The sequence below is a fragment of the Camponotus vicinus genome, unplaced genomic scaffold, assembly GCF_025532165.1.
Source record: "Camponotus vicinus isolate PSW18456_S1 unplaced genomic scaffold, iyCamVici1.0 SCAF_1, whole genome shotgun sequence".
Taxonomy (NCBI): Eukaryota; Metazoa; Arthropoda; class Insecta; order Hymenoptera; family Formicidae; genus Camponotus; species Camponotus vicinus.
The window spans coordinates 20739633-20755070 of NW_028141945.1; the positions used below are offsets into that span (position 1 = coordinate 20739633).

At 34.8% G+C, this 15438-nt stretch overlaps 2 pseudogenes; both read right to left on the reverse strand.

The window, feature by feature from the left end:
* LOC145968331 (small ribosomal subunit protein uS5-like) overlaps nucleotides 1-15438 on the reverse strand; it is a 181772-nt pseudogene that overhangs the window by 48904 nt on the left and 117430 nt on the right.
* Nucleotides 1-15438, reverse strand: part of LOC145959450 (guanine deaminase-like) — a 34348-nt pseudogene that overhangs the window by 12260 nt on the left and 6650 nt on the right.

Here is a 15438-nt window from a genome sequence, read left to right on the forward strand (position 1 = left end):
GTATCTGAAAATAATATATATAGTATCGATTCTTTTATAACTTACTTAATAGACCGACAAAGCAAAATTAAATCTTCCCTTGTTGATAAGAAGACCAGTGGTTTCGTAAACATCTGTGTATATGTTATTTCTCCAAATTTTTCTTTCATTGCTTTTATATCGTTCAGTTTCAACGATGAGACAAAGAATGAAAAATAAGTTGAATTGATACTAATGTGATGAATATTACATAAGTGTAATGTATGTATATGTAAATTATTTTCTTTAGCAATCGTTGCCAGATTGCATTAATTCCATGTCGCAACTCAATGCACATCTTGAAACAATCGGTCTCATAAGAGGATCCTACAAGATGTTTTGAATAATGTGACATATTTTTTTGTGATTATATGATTAATGTAAAATTTTTTATATATAACTAGAAACTTATATTATTACAGGGTCCCTCATATAAATTCATAATTTTCCTTTTAAGCTTTGTATAAATGTTTTAGTACTCGAAGTTGATTTTGTCGTGTTTTCATAATACCCATCGTCCGTGGAACGTTTATGTTTACTTTTCCGATGAAAGTCACAGCGAGCGACCTTTCAGGGATCCTCCGTGGCAATCGGCATTGCATTCATCGAACGAGATACCAATATCGCTCGGGAGTCGTATATCACTGTGTTAAAAGTAGCATTAGGTGTGAGGTCCGGATAGCTCAATTGGTCAGAGCAAGTTGCCCGGAAAGCGAAAGACTCGGGTTCGATTCCCGATCTAGCCACCTCACATATATTTCTAGTCCACGAATATTGTTTTCTAGCAATTCGTTGGACCAAATAGGCGTATAGACACGTCTGACCTCCCCTCCCTTCTCCACGAGAAGTATTTTTCCCATGTTATTTGAGGATGTAAAATATTCTCTTAACTGATTGTGCTATGGTTTCATAATGTCTACCGAGTCGAGAAACGTTCCTATTTATTCTACCGATGAAGGCTCTTTGTTCATACTTTAGTATTTTATCGATGAGCAGCTGAGATGCTTTCTCTGACATGTATTCATTATAGCATGCCGTCGTGGTTCCTGCGTGAATAGTTTGTCTTTGCAATTAAAACAACATTTATTTTACACTAATATATTTTACATATTATTTATAGCATTATTTTATATGTTATAGTGCCATTTTATATTACGTATACACTATTATTATTTTATACAAGGTGTTCATTTTAAAATTTTCCATCCATTTATTTATTTATTTCATGATTGACTATTTTTTGCGAAAAGTGTCAAAAAATGTCAATTTTGTTTTCGAGGGAAACATTAAATACAACATACAATTTTTTTATCCCCTTCCTCGGGATAGCTACCCCTTCAAAAATCTTAAATGACAAAAGAAGTCAAATGATATATCAATTTAAAGGTCTTTTGATTCTCTATTATACAATTTTCCTTCTTTTTTTATTTGCAGAAATACTTTTCGAGAAACCGCACTTGGAAGTTTTAGGTGTCAAAAAAGTTTTACATACAAAGATGCGATTTGGAGCAGAATTTATTTACTTGTCGTTTATTATAACAAATGTCAAAATGTTCTCCATTGTTTCCTAAATAATATTATAAACAATTCTCAAATTCTTTCTTATATTATAGTTTAAAAAACAATGGATCATTTTAAACATTTGTTGTAATAAAAAACAAATGTAAATGACAAATAAGTTCTACTCCAAAATGTATTTATGAAAAGTTTTAAAATGAACATCCTATATATTACTTATACTATTATTTTATATTACTATATATCGATATTGTTCTTAGATAATATTATACTTCGAGATTCTTTTTTACATACCATAACTGCGTCAAACACTTTTCTTGCAACGTCTTTATCTTTATACTTCTTTTCTAATAGAAAAGTATAGGTTTCCAACCAATCTGAGGATGTTTTAGCATAATCCAATCCGAAATTCGGAAACTGCACTGCGTGTGTATGGCAATCGAAAAATCCAGGTATTATAAATTGTCCTATTGATAAATTACTATAAAGCTCTGTACGAAAATCCTTTATTTTTTGTTGATTTTCTGGCATATTTGGAGTTTCTATAACATCAATAATCTGGATATTGTATAATACAGATGTTAATAAAAATACATATAATTATAGTTTTATTTTATCTACATTAGATGAATTACTAATAAAACTAATTAAAATAGTATTAATAAAACTAACTAATAAAAATAGTAAAAGTAATATATGAAATATTTTAAATACCTTGCCATATTTTCATTTGTATGAATCATAGAACCGGTAAACTTTTGTCACAACATTGTGTAGTATTGTTTGAATATATACACCACTGGAACAATATAATAAATATGTTATTATTAGCAGAAGCTTTAAAATATTTCTCTTTATTTCTAAATAATCTTTTCTAATATGACTACAATAAAATTAATTTTTCAATAAGAAAACTATAAATAACGGATTTTTTCTTATATTACCATTTATTATATACTCTGTAATAATAAAAAAATAGATAATTGTGCAAATAATTTTACTTCTGCATAAAAGAACATACATGTATATACGTAATATATTTTGGATGTAAGTAAAAATTCTTATTACCTTCAAATAAAATATCACTCAGCTTCTTTCACAAACTATTCAGCTTTGAAGTACTTCAGTCTTTTAATAATAAAATTATTTAATGAGATATTTATATGTATATTATCACAGCATGTGACTATTGTAGCAGAAATTATTGGATATAGAAAATGTTTGATCTGGACAACTGATTTGATTTAGAAAAACCATATTGCATTGGATTATATCCAATATTTAATACATGTATTGTGATTATGTACCTTTTTCGACCGTACGGTGCCACACGACCCCTACGGCGTAGGTAAAATTGACCTTAAAAGGTCAATTTTAAGATTGACAGAGGCACTTTTAGAAAAAACGTTTGATACAAAAGTTTCTTATTTTTTCACGTACAATTCGAATCTGTAATGAAAAGTACCATATTCCCCTAAAAAAATTCAACTTCCGATCCGGATGGCGTATTTCCAGTCGGAATCAAAAGTTGAAAATATCACCATTTGATAGAGCGTACCTGATTTACTTAAAAATTGTTCGCAATTTTTGATAAAAGCCATTTATTTTCATTTTAAAAGGGGTGTCTAGGAACGGGTGTTCTGGGACACCCTGTATATATATATATATATATATATATATATATATATATATTTGGAAGAGCCTTCGCCGCGCGCCTACATACTCATCGCTCCTCCCCTCCTCAATCACCGTTTCGCCGCGCGCCACCATTATGTTACAGTGAGACCGCCTTCACCGCCACGCACTTCTAGCCACGCGCATTGGCCGATTTTCTTTAATTTATTTCTCGTTAATTATTGCGAATATCGCATAACTGTACAAGACTTTTCTTCTAATTTTGAGCCAATCTACCTTAATTTTTTAAAGTCATGCTCACTTTCATGACACCCTGTATTTTCCCAAAGTTGCAATAGGAGGTAAGTGACTTGGGTCGAACGAACTTTAAGGTCAAATAAGGCCCGAATACAGGTAAACGACTCTCTTTGAGTCGCTATTGCTCTGTTTCGAACGTTCGCTCGGTGGTTCCCTTTTCGGTAAGGGAATTTAATCCCTTTTACTCGGAGCGGAACCAAGTGCGATTCTTAGCAACTAGGAATGAGAGCGGGGTAATTAATTAATAGAGAAATTTAGTTACAAATTTTTACATTTATTTGTATAAAAATAATTGAGTAAATTTAGACATAAGAGAAAAGAATGATATAATTAAAAATTTTTATAATCAATAGCGCATTATCTGATGTGATGAGAGTGTGTGAGTGTGGATGTATGTGTGCTTTCGCGGGTGTTACATAAATGCGGAGGTCATCAATCGAACAGAATATGGGGTGACTCTATTTTTATTTTTATGCTCGACTGGAAGTTACAATAATTTTTGTTCGCTTTGAATAACAAATCAAAGTTAATTGTGAATGTGTGTAGAAGATGGAGGGGAAGAAGGAGGATTTCATTGAGAGTGTCAATGTCAGATTTTTGAAATATAAAAATTATAAGTAAAGAGAGGGAAAAGAAATAGAGAAGATCAAATTAACTTACGATTTTGCAATAAAACTTTAGTTGTGATTGAGTTGCGACTCTCAATGCACTCCTGGTCTTTAGCATCGAGGGTGACGGGATGCTTGTGGCGTTTGTTCGATGACCGAAAGTGTGTGTCCGCATCACGCAAACTGAGGATGGACTGTCGAAGACCGATTAAACTGGCCGATGATGCCAACTGACTGATGACTGATCTTTCTGATTACTGATCTCGGATTACTGATGATTCTTGCTGTGAGCTTCCCCTTTTTATACTCGATTCGGACAGTTTTTCCACACGTACCCATCTTTTCGGTTGATGCAATTATCTCTTCAGATTTCTTAATTTGGATCGATTTCCCGATTATTGACTAACCAATTTTTTAAGAATATTGATTAGACTAATTTCTCAATTCGATATCTTAAGATTTACTCTTTTTAAGTGTTTACTGGTTAATTAATAGTTTCCCAATTTATAATCTATAAGATTTATTTCTTAATATTATTTGTATTTTAGGAATCAAGTGGTTGATTATTCTTGATAAATTTCGAAATATCATAGGTACGTGACGAGAATTATTTGTTGAGATGATCGGTACTATTTCCTAAGTGTCTTTACTCATAGACATCTGGCGGTCAATGTTCACTGATTAGTTGCGACAGCCTAACTGTCTAATTTTTCCTATCGTGCGCGCTGTTACAATCTTTCGAAAGAAAGATTCTCACAATCAGTGTCTCGTCAGTCCTGATAGTGTGTACTAGGGAGCGACCGAATTACGCGTCAAACATTCTCTTTACGCTACAACCATGACAGGCGAATTAAGCAGTCATCGCGGAAGGAAGGATTCGCGAAGTCGGTAAGACGTAACACCCCCGGCCTTAGACAAATGTTGAGGACACAAGAAAAAGGGGGACCCGACATTTGCAGAGAGAAATGAGTTTCTTCTTTTCGCGATTCTGCGTTAGAATTGTATGTGCTTATGTGTACTAATTTATTTATTAAGAAGGAGGAAAGAGAAAGCGACTACCAAATTCTTTTCCTTCATTCTTTCGTCCGCCTTTTACATTTTTGTTTAAAAAATTTTTCATAATACTATACCTTTAATCATACTATCATTTAATATAATTATATCACTATTATTTAATATAAAATTATCTCTCATTCTCTTTTCCTTTTTTTAATCATTATTATTAATTATTATTAATTACCCTTTTTTTAAATATATATATTTTTATGTTTATACTTATCTATTACTTTTATGTTTTTTCTTTAATATTTTTTCTTTAGATGTGATCTCGCTGTTTACCAACGTTCCTTTGGAACTAACCATTGGGGGCATTGGGAAGAGATGGCATTTCATTAGCCAAACTACTGACATTCCTTATACGGAATTCATTGCTGGCGTACGTCTTGTGCTCAATTCGAAGTTTTTTAAATTTAATGGGAAGATTTACAGGCAGACTTTTGGCACACCAATGGGTTCCCCACTATCCCCTGTTTTGGCAGACATAGTGCTCCAAAATATTGAGGAGAGAGCCATCTCTAGAATACCGATCTCGATTCCCTTCTATTTTAGATATGTGGATGATATTTTGCTTGCAGCTCCTCCATCTTTCCATACAAATATATTAGACATTTTTAACTCTTTCCACCATAGGTTGCAGTTCACTATTGAAACTAGCAGAAACAATCACATCAATTTTCTTGATGTTTCAATTGAGGTGAATGAGGCAATCTTGGAGTTTGATTGGTACACAAAGCCGATTTTTTCGGGCAAATTTATGAATTTCTTGTCACAGCATACCATGAGCCATAAAAGAGGTATTGTTTTTGGGTTGTTGGACAGGATTTTTAGGCTGTCCCATCCAAAATTTTTACAAAAAAATCTTAGAAGAATCATTGAATTACTTCTTAACAATGATTACCCGTTGGATTTCATCTTCTCGAATATCCCCGTTACAGATTAAAATTTCTCATACATTCCAATGAGTCAAAGAATCCATCACTAACGGGTTCTTGTCCGTCTTCTTCTTTTTTTACAATGCCTTATATAAAAAAATATTACGGATAAGTTTTCTCCTTGAACAAGATGGGCAAATAAATCAATGGCGTACGTGATCCCAAATAAATTAAATAAAATTATTAAAAAACACAAGGATCCTATACCTACTTACAATTGCAGTAACGTAGTTTACAAAATTAATTGCAAGGAATGTGATGCGTCATATGTGGGGCAAACCAGCAGGCAACTCATGACGAGAATCAAGGAGCATCGCCATAACATAAATAGACCTTCTTCGTCGTTGACTGCAATTTCTGAGCATCGATTAGAGGGATATGAATTCGATTGGGAGAACGTACGAGTCTTGGATAGAGAGCCGATGTTTAAGAGGAGGATGGTTTCGGAGATGGTTCATATACAACAGCAAGTGAAAGGGTTAAATAGACAGGAGGATACAGAGCTCCTTAGTAATGCCTACTATCCCATTTTAAGGAAGTGTGAGTCGAAGCACCCCTTTCGATAAGGTTTAACTCCCTTTAAGGTTACGCTCCTGTGGCTCTCCCCGTTTTTGTTATATTTCTGTGTCTCCTTACAGTCTGTTGTTAGCTTGGAGTCTATCATGACGCATTTAAAAATCAATTCTTTATAACGTAATTTCTGATTTATTTTTCAACCTTTCTGCAAGGTAATTCTTTTTCCGTTTTCCTTTGTTAGTTTTCTATAAATTAATTTACTCGAAATTACAATATTTTCATGGCTTAATTCCATTCTCAGTTTCAATTTCTTGATTGTGTTTTTTAATAAAATTATCATTCCCTCCCCCCTTTACAGATATTTAACCTAACCTAACCATTGGTTTGCCATGGGACTTTTGGAAAAAACGTCAGGTTGGATGGATTTCGATGAGGTGTGTTTGAGCGTGAGTTTGGTGGCCAACGATTTCGTGGAAATAATTACATCAATGTTTTTTAAAGGCGGACGGTTGTAAGTTGCATGGGACGGTGAGGATTGTTAGGTAACATCGTTGCGTTTTTGGAAACAATGGATATTGTATTGCGCCGCGGTTTTTGCGTTTTATTCTGCTTTTATTTTAATTTTTATTAAATTCTTAATGGTATTTCTTTTGTTTGACTGTGTTCATTTTTACAATTTTATCCTTCGACCTGTACAGTAATTTTCATTTATTTATTTTTGTATCTCTTTTATATCTGATATAAATATTATTGTGTCACACATAAGAGGGTCCGAAAGGGACCGAAACGTTTGTATGAATTATTGAATTTATAAAGAATTATTGAAAAAATTTTTGTCCCGCATTACCACTTGCGCTTTGCTTGGTCTAAAATAGCCTTCTTTTTGATTATTATTGATTTATCATTTGGACCACTTATAAAATTTGTGTTAATTGTCATTAAAAATTTTTGATCTTTTATTACTTTTATCTTACTTATTTTGTTAATGATATTATTTAATAGTACGTTGTCTGATTTTATGTTGCTTATTATTCTAACTTTTCTAGTAATACAAGAACCTTTCTTACAATAAAGATAACTCTATTTCACATGTTTGCTAAAAAGTTTTAATACAAAACTATCTTTTCTCATGTATGCATTTGCGCTCATATATATAAAAAAATCAAAAGAAGAAATGTAAAGTCTTATAAATATTTACCTGATCAACGTCAACGATCTCAGAGTTTTCACTCTGAAAAGAAAGATTTCTTTCATCTGTCTAGTTATTAGTATCCTCTGGTTAAGTACAGTTGCTGCCTGCTGAAAACATTTTCAGTTCGATTTTTTAATTAGTTGCAGATAATGCTTTCGTTTAGCCTTTTGTTAGAATTCCAATCGTTTTTGTATGCAGAATCCAATCGTAGAATATCATTTGTCTAGAGCTGGTTAGTTATAGCTGAATGTATATCGCAACGATAGCTTCGGCTGCTGAGAAATGATAAATGCTGGTGTAGTTCTATATATATATTTTTTTTTGGTCCGCTTTCTTTTCCTTTCGTTGATCAAGTAATAAATTGCTCTATTTTATAAGTCAAAATATCAGAAAAGATAGTTTTGTTTTAGTTATATAAGCTAATAAGATTTTTATGTAGTGGATTAATATTAAATGCTATAATGTTTGTAATATTTCTATATATCTAGTATATGTATACATGTGTAAGTATGTCTAAATATATAATGTACATACGTGTATATACATATACGTATTTTTAGTATATATTACTTAATTTGATAATGATATTGCATAATATATTTTTGTTCATTTTCTCTGTTATCTTACACAATGATGATGATTATCGAGTTTATCCTATAATTCTATATGTTTAATAAAATTTAATTGTTAAGATTGTTATTATTAGGATTAGTCGTCTATTTCTTAAATTTACCTGAAATTTACTTCAAATAATTATTATTTGTTTAATTGTTTGAACTAATATGTGGAATTCATTTAAGTAATCATTATTTAATTTTTACATTATTATTTTAAGATCTAGAGTTTTATAAGATCAGCATACTAGTTTTTTGAATTTATCTAATACAAAGGATTTTAGATTTGAGAATTTGTTTAGTACAAATAGTTTTTCAGAATTAGAATCTATAGATTTTTCATGAGTAACAATAAAATACGTTATATTATTTTTTACATGAAAATAATAGTTCACTGAAGTCTATAATATTATTTATCTTCTAGTATAATATTAATAAGTTCTCCCCTTTTCTAAATATTGTGCTCTCCTGTCCTCTCCTCTTTCATTTCCATTGCTTCTTCTTTATCTTTTTTTTTCTTGTGTGATAATTCTTGTCCGGTGGATCGTTTCTTTCTTCAAGTTCCATGTCATCCTTCAATTTCATTGTTTGATTCTTTATCTGTAATCTATCTTGTTTAGAAAAATTGTGTATTAAAAAACCTGTTCTGTGATTTGTAATCCAAGAGATTTACTTAGTTTTCTGTTTTTCTCTTCCTTGCTATTAGATCTCTCCAATATTTCAAAATTTGTCTCTATATCTTCTGGATTGTCTAAATTTAAAAATTTCTTGTTTCGTTGTATTCCACTTTTTGGAGATTTTTGGATAATACATTTCTGATATTATCTTGTTGTTTTTCATTATGCTTAGATTTACGTTGTTGCATAAAGTTATTTATGATTTCTTGAGATTTGTTTAATAAGAATGTAAATATTTTTGAGGATGGTTTATTTTTGCGTTGAAGAATTTTAATATTTGAATTATATCTTTCACTTTCTTTAAGAAAATTTTTTATTGTAATATGAGAAGTGTCTGATTCATTATCATTGTTTTTTGTGAATAATCTAATCTTCAGAAGTTTGATATCTAGGGAGGATGAAAGGTTGCTACCTTTTGTAGAATAAGGTTGTGTCGAATTGCGTAGTGGGATTTGGTAATTTCCCCCTTCGCAATCGACGGAGCTAGAATTTTCTAATGAGGTTTGGAAATTTCCCTCCGAAATCCTAGAATTTTTCCATTCTGAAGAGATATGGTAACTTCCCCCTCTGAGGGGGAGGATTTTATTTTTATCTTCATCTTTAGGTTTCGCTCCATCTTCATAAGCCGATTTCCTTATCTTCCTTTTTATTAATTTTGATTTTATTTTTATTTTTATTCTTAATTTTAATTTTTATTTGATTTTCCTTTAGTATTTCTCCCTTATTCTTATTTCGAGTTTCTTCGATACTAACATTACCTTGATAGTCTTCGTTTTTGTATTCGTCTTCGATTTTCACCTCACTTTTGTAGTTATTGAGCTCATTAAGCATTTTGTTAATTGCTTCATGTTTAATTTCTTCCTCTGTATGGGTTGGTTTTTCTAAGTCGTTTAAGTCTTCCAATTTTGATTTATAATCGTCGAACACTTCGTTCAATGGTTTTAAACGCAGGGTCGGAACTTGTACTTCAGTTTCTTCATCTAAAGTGCTTATGACATTTAAATATGCCTTTCCATATGTGTTCTCGATGATGGTGTCTCCTAAGTAAATTCCATGTGCTATCTTTATTTTTGGTATATATCCTACCTTTAATTCGGGATTTTCTATTTTCACATAGAACGATGATTCTGATCGTGGAGGTACTACTATGGTTTCTGCCGAGGAAAAAGGTATATTATTTCCAGAGACAATATTAATTAAATTCCTTTGAGCATAATCTATTTTCGACAGAGTTTGTTTGAAGAAATCATTCCCTAATATTCCAGATTGTGAAATAGGAAAGTCACAAGGTACTATATGGAAAGATGCAGGAATTTCAAAAAGATTTAACGTAATTTCTCCGAGTGTGTACGTTGTATAATTATTTATACCGATTAATTTTAATATATTTGTGCAATTAATATTTATTTTTTCATGTATAAAATTTTCTTTAATTAAATTTGGACCGGATCCTGTGTCTAATATAAAAGTTATGGGCGTAGATATATTATCTATAGTGACTCGAACAATAGGCACGCGACCTTGTTTGTCAAGATTCACTGTCACAGGCCGTGCATTTATTATTCGGCAGTCTACCTGATTTTTCGAAACACGGTATAAAGTTTACTTGGGTCTCCGTTATGTTTGATGTTGAAAGGCTGTTGAAGTTTCCTTGATTACTTTCTTTCTTTCGATTATTATTAGCAAGACGTATTTGACAATCTTCAAAAAGATGGCCTTGTTCTTTACAGAAACGGCAGAATAACGCCTTTCTCGATTCGGTTTGATTAATTTTCGATCGACAATCTTTAGCGGTATGTCCTAAATTATTACAAATTTGACACGTGGCTTGAGTGTCATTTTCCGTATAACGTTGTTCGTTTCGTTTTTTCTAGCAGTTGTTAGCCGAGTGGCCGGGTTTTTCACACCATTGACAAATTATTTTTTTATTGATTTTGTTGTTAATATCATTTCGGCATGACTTTGCGTCGTGGCCGGATTTTCAACATAGTTGACAGATGATCGTTCTTTCTTGTATCATGGTTACTGACTGACATGATTGTGGATCGCAAAACCAACATTTATCAGCTCCGTGTCCGCATTTCTTGCAAATTTGACAAATCAAAATTTCGGTTCTTTGATTCGTTAAATTATTGATTGGTTGAGATGCTCGTAATAATTTTCTGCAATTACTATCTACGTGTCCTTCTTTGTAACAGATCTGACAAGTTTCTCGTTTACTTGAACTACCGTCGCTTCCTTGTCGTAAATCTGTCATTGCGCGGAGTTTCTCTTTCTATTCTCAAGGCGTCGGCAATCGTCGTGTGTACATCTAAGTTTCTCGCGATTCGTTGCTCAATTTCTGGTTTTAAATCTAGAGGAACGAAAAGTGATGATAGATTGGGTCAAACTAAGAAGAAAAGTCCTCTACCATTTTGCAAAATTCGCAATAATTATTAAGTAATAAGCAAAAATGTCACATGAAGGTTTAATTTTTTAAATGGAACCCCCTATTTTTTATTATGTATTCTTATAGCTTATCTCGAGAGCTTTCCAAACCACTATAATAAAGTATTTCTTCATTGAGTACTTTTCGAGTTATGAGGCTTGAAATAATTTCTTAATTTTACATAAACCGTAAAATATCTTGTAAAATATCCATTTTTCGATTATCTTACCTTAATACTTTTATTTACAAAATAATGAGAGGAATCAATTGGTGTAAAGAAAAAACGATTCCACAATAACGTTACAGTGGATTTCCTCGTACTCCAGGAAGTGAAGCTATGCCGAATCGTTACCTATTGCAGACGATTTCTCATACCACGCCGACAATCAGGTGAGAGGCTGGACACTCGCGTTTCGCATGAGGAAATTTCAGCCGCACTGAATAATCTTTGCAAAATGGTACAGGAGAATATTTTTTCGAGTGAAGTCGAGCAGCTGTGGAGAAAAAATCCTCTTACATCCGCTAGCGCTTTAATATCTTTGTCCCCTTTTTTAGATGATCGAGGTTTGATTCGCGTCGGAGGGAGGCTTGAGAATTCGCAGTTATCATACAATGCTCGTCATCCTATTTTGCTCCCAAAAAACCATCGGCTTACTCAGCTCATAATAGAATGGGAACACGCGCGCAGTTTGCATGCGGGAGTGCAAGACACTATGGCCGCGGTGCGACAAAACTTTTGGCCGCTTTCGTTTCGATCAACCACGCGAAAGATTATTAGACAATGCCTCGTCTGTTTTAAATGTAAACCGGTTATGTCAGAGGCAAAAATGGGGGTATTACCGGCATCTCGAGTAACACCTTCTCGACTTTTTTCTAACTGCGGAGTCGATTACGCTGGACCTCTTGTCATAAAAGAAGGAAAGCGACGAAATGCTCGAAATAGCAAGGCTTATGTAGGTGTATTCGTATGTTTAGCTACGAAGGCAATTCGCCTTGAAGTAATTAGCGACTTGACGACTGAAGCCCTTTTAGCTCTCAAGCGTTTTATTTCGCGTCGGGGATGTCCGGTCGCCATATTTTCTGATAACGGCATCAATTTTAAGGGTGCATCGCGTCAATTATCAAAATTTTATGAGAGTTATAGGTTGGCCGAGAGTCAAGAAAAAATAAAACAATTTTGCTGTGGGTCGCGGATAGCGTGGCACTTTATTCCGCCTGGCGTCCCGCATTTCGGCGGGTTGTGGGAATCGGCGGTGAAGTCCGCAAAATATCACTTGCAGCGTATTGTAGGCGGTTCGCACCTGACTTTCGAAGAATTGCAAACAGTATTGTGCGAAATAGAGGCTGTGCTCAATTCGCATCTGTTGACACCGCTGAGTTCTGATCCAAATGATTTAGCTTATCTTACGCCAGGGCATTTTTTGATTGGTTGCGCATTGAATGATTTTCCTTGTCCCAATCTCACCGATATTAAGCAAAATAGATTGATACGCTGGCAGAGAGTCGAGCAACTCCGTCAACATTTTTGGAGTCGCTGGAGCCGCTGGAGCCGCGAGTATTTAAACCAATTGCAGCAGCGGCAAAAAAGGGCAATCAGCAAAGGAACAAATGTTACGCCCGGGGCGGGGACTTCGATAAATATCGAAGTCGCGCGGTAAAGAGATCGGCCGCTCGCGGGACGCGCTAAATAAACAAGCACTTAAAGAAACTAATGAACTTTAATGCACTGCACAATTACAACACAAACGGTAACTCAGAACGTAAATACACAATATTAATAACACCGATCGACTCGTAAGAGAAACGCGTCCACACAGCCTGACAGCTGGCTCCAGACTCAAATGACAGCCGCCGCTGTCAACAACCTCTTGACGACGGACTTCTTCTCTTTCCACGACGGACTCGACCGCGACCCGAACCGGGGACGTAACACTTGCTCCCCTCTCGAAAGATTGTCGTCTCGACAATCACGTTGTGGTAAATCTTCAAAGGAATCTCGTCGTATTTCAGCCCCCGACGTGTCTCCATGTTCTCCCCGAACTGCTGTTGCAGGTTACCGAACCACACATCTTCTTGGGATCAAACGACTTCGCAGATTCCAACGACTTCACTGATTTTCTCGTTAGAGAAAAATCTTCAGGCAAGAGGGGGGTGACCTTCCCGTGGACCCTCCGTTCTCCCAAGAGAACTCCTCAGGCCCCTGCCTCGGCATTCGCCCGAAGACCCACGGGAAAACCACGGGTCAAAAACCGTGGGTGAGGCAGCTTAGATCCCTTTCGGTTCCGCTCAAACTTCAGTTTCTTCAACTATCATTTTTATTTCACCTTCTTTGTCGAGCTTCTGAAAGAATTTTAAAAAAAGGAGCAGAAAACTTAGCTTTTCTAAAATTAATTCTTATTAAATAGCGGGCTCCCGAAAACTCCTCCCAAAACTTCGTTCGTGAAAAGGGGCCAACCTATCGGAATGAATCACCTTACATCTGGGTCTATTCGACTTCCTTATTCCGAAGACAACATCACTAAGCTTTCTAACTATTTCATAAGGTCCCTCCCAATTACTTTGCAATTTAGGAGATTTTCCCCTTACCCTACGAGGATTATAGAACCAAACCTTTTGACCAATATTAAAATTAATTTTCCTAGCCCTTTGATCATAACGAATTTTGGAACGAAGAGATTGAAGATTCAAATGCTGCCTAGCTTCACTATGTACGTTATTTAATCTCTTCTTCAGTCTTTGAACGTAGCCTCCCCTACGTTCCTCCCCTCTCTCTGGAGGGCTTCCCCGTAATAAATCCAAAGGCAACCGTAAATCGCGTGCGAAACAAAGTTCCGCAGGAGAAGCCCCCGTCGCCTCATGTTTGGAAGAACGATAAGCTAATAAATACATGGGAACCCAATTATCCCAGTCCTTCTGATCCTCCGCAACAAATTTAGCCAAATAATTCAAAATTGTTTGATGATGACGCTCGATCTGACCATCTGACTGTGGATGTAAAGCAGTCGTCCTAGTTTTCTTAATTCCCAAAAGGTGCATTATTCCCTGAAAAATATTCGATTCGAAATTTGTCCCTTGATCTGTGTGGACTTCTCCGTGGCGGGAAATAAACTGCTTCACAAAAACATCCGCTATTGTAGTAGCTTTAATATTTTTCAAAGGGAAGGCTTCAACCCATTTAGTGAAACAATCGATGACCAGTAATAAATAGCGATTTCCTGTTGTAGTCATCGGAAGAGGGCCCAGTATATCCATCTGAACTCTCTCGAAAGGAGAACCCGAATCGTAAACTTGCAAAGGAGATCTCCCCTTACCCGATGGACCTTTCTTCGCCACGCAGACTCTGCAGGAACGACACCAATCTTCCACATCATTCTTACAAGTAGCCCAATAAAACCGTCTTCGGATTTTCCCCAATGTTTTGTTCACTCCAAAATGGCCTCCAGAAACGGAATCATGAGCCTCCTCCATAATCTGTTTGATGAAATTCCTGGGAACGACTATCTGAAAAATCTCAGATTTGAAATTCGGAGACTCCCATTTCTTGAATAAGACTTCCTCCCTTAAAATTAACGCATCCCAATAAGTCCAATAAATTTTCGCAGAAACGTCATGTTTTACCTCCTGTCAATTGGGGCGTACCCTAAGTTCTTTTCCTCGCAAAAACAAAACAATGGTAGGATCCCCTTCTTGCCTTCTCCGCCACTCCTCAAGATCCTCGTCTCCCAAAATTATTCGAGCAAAAGAACTTTCCTTCAATTCCACCTTCGCGCAATACGAACAACCGAATACAGAACAAGGGCGCCTTGACAATCCATCAGCATTCTGGTGAAGATGACCCTTACGATGGACTATCTCAAACTCGTATTGCTGTAATCTTTCTAACCACCGAGCTAGTTGCCCTTCCAAATCTCTGAAAGACATCAACCATTTAAGAGAAATATGAT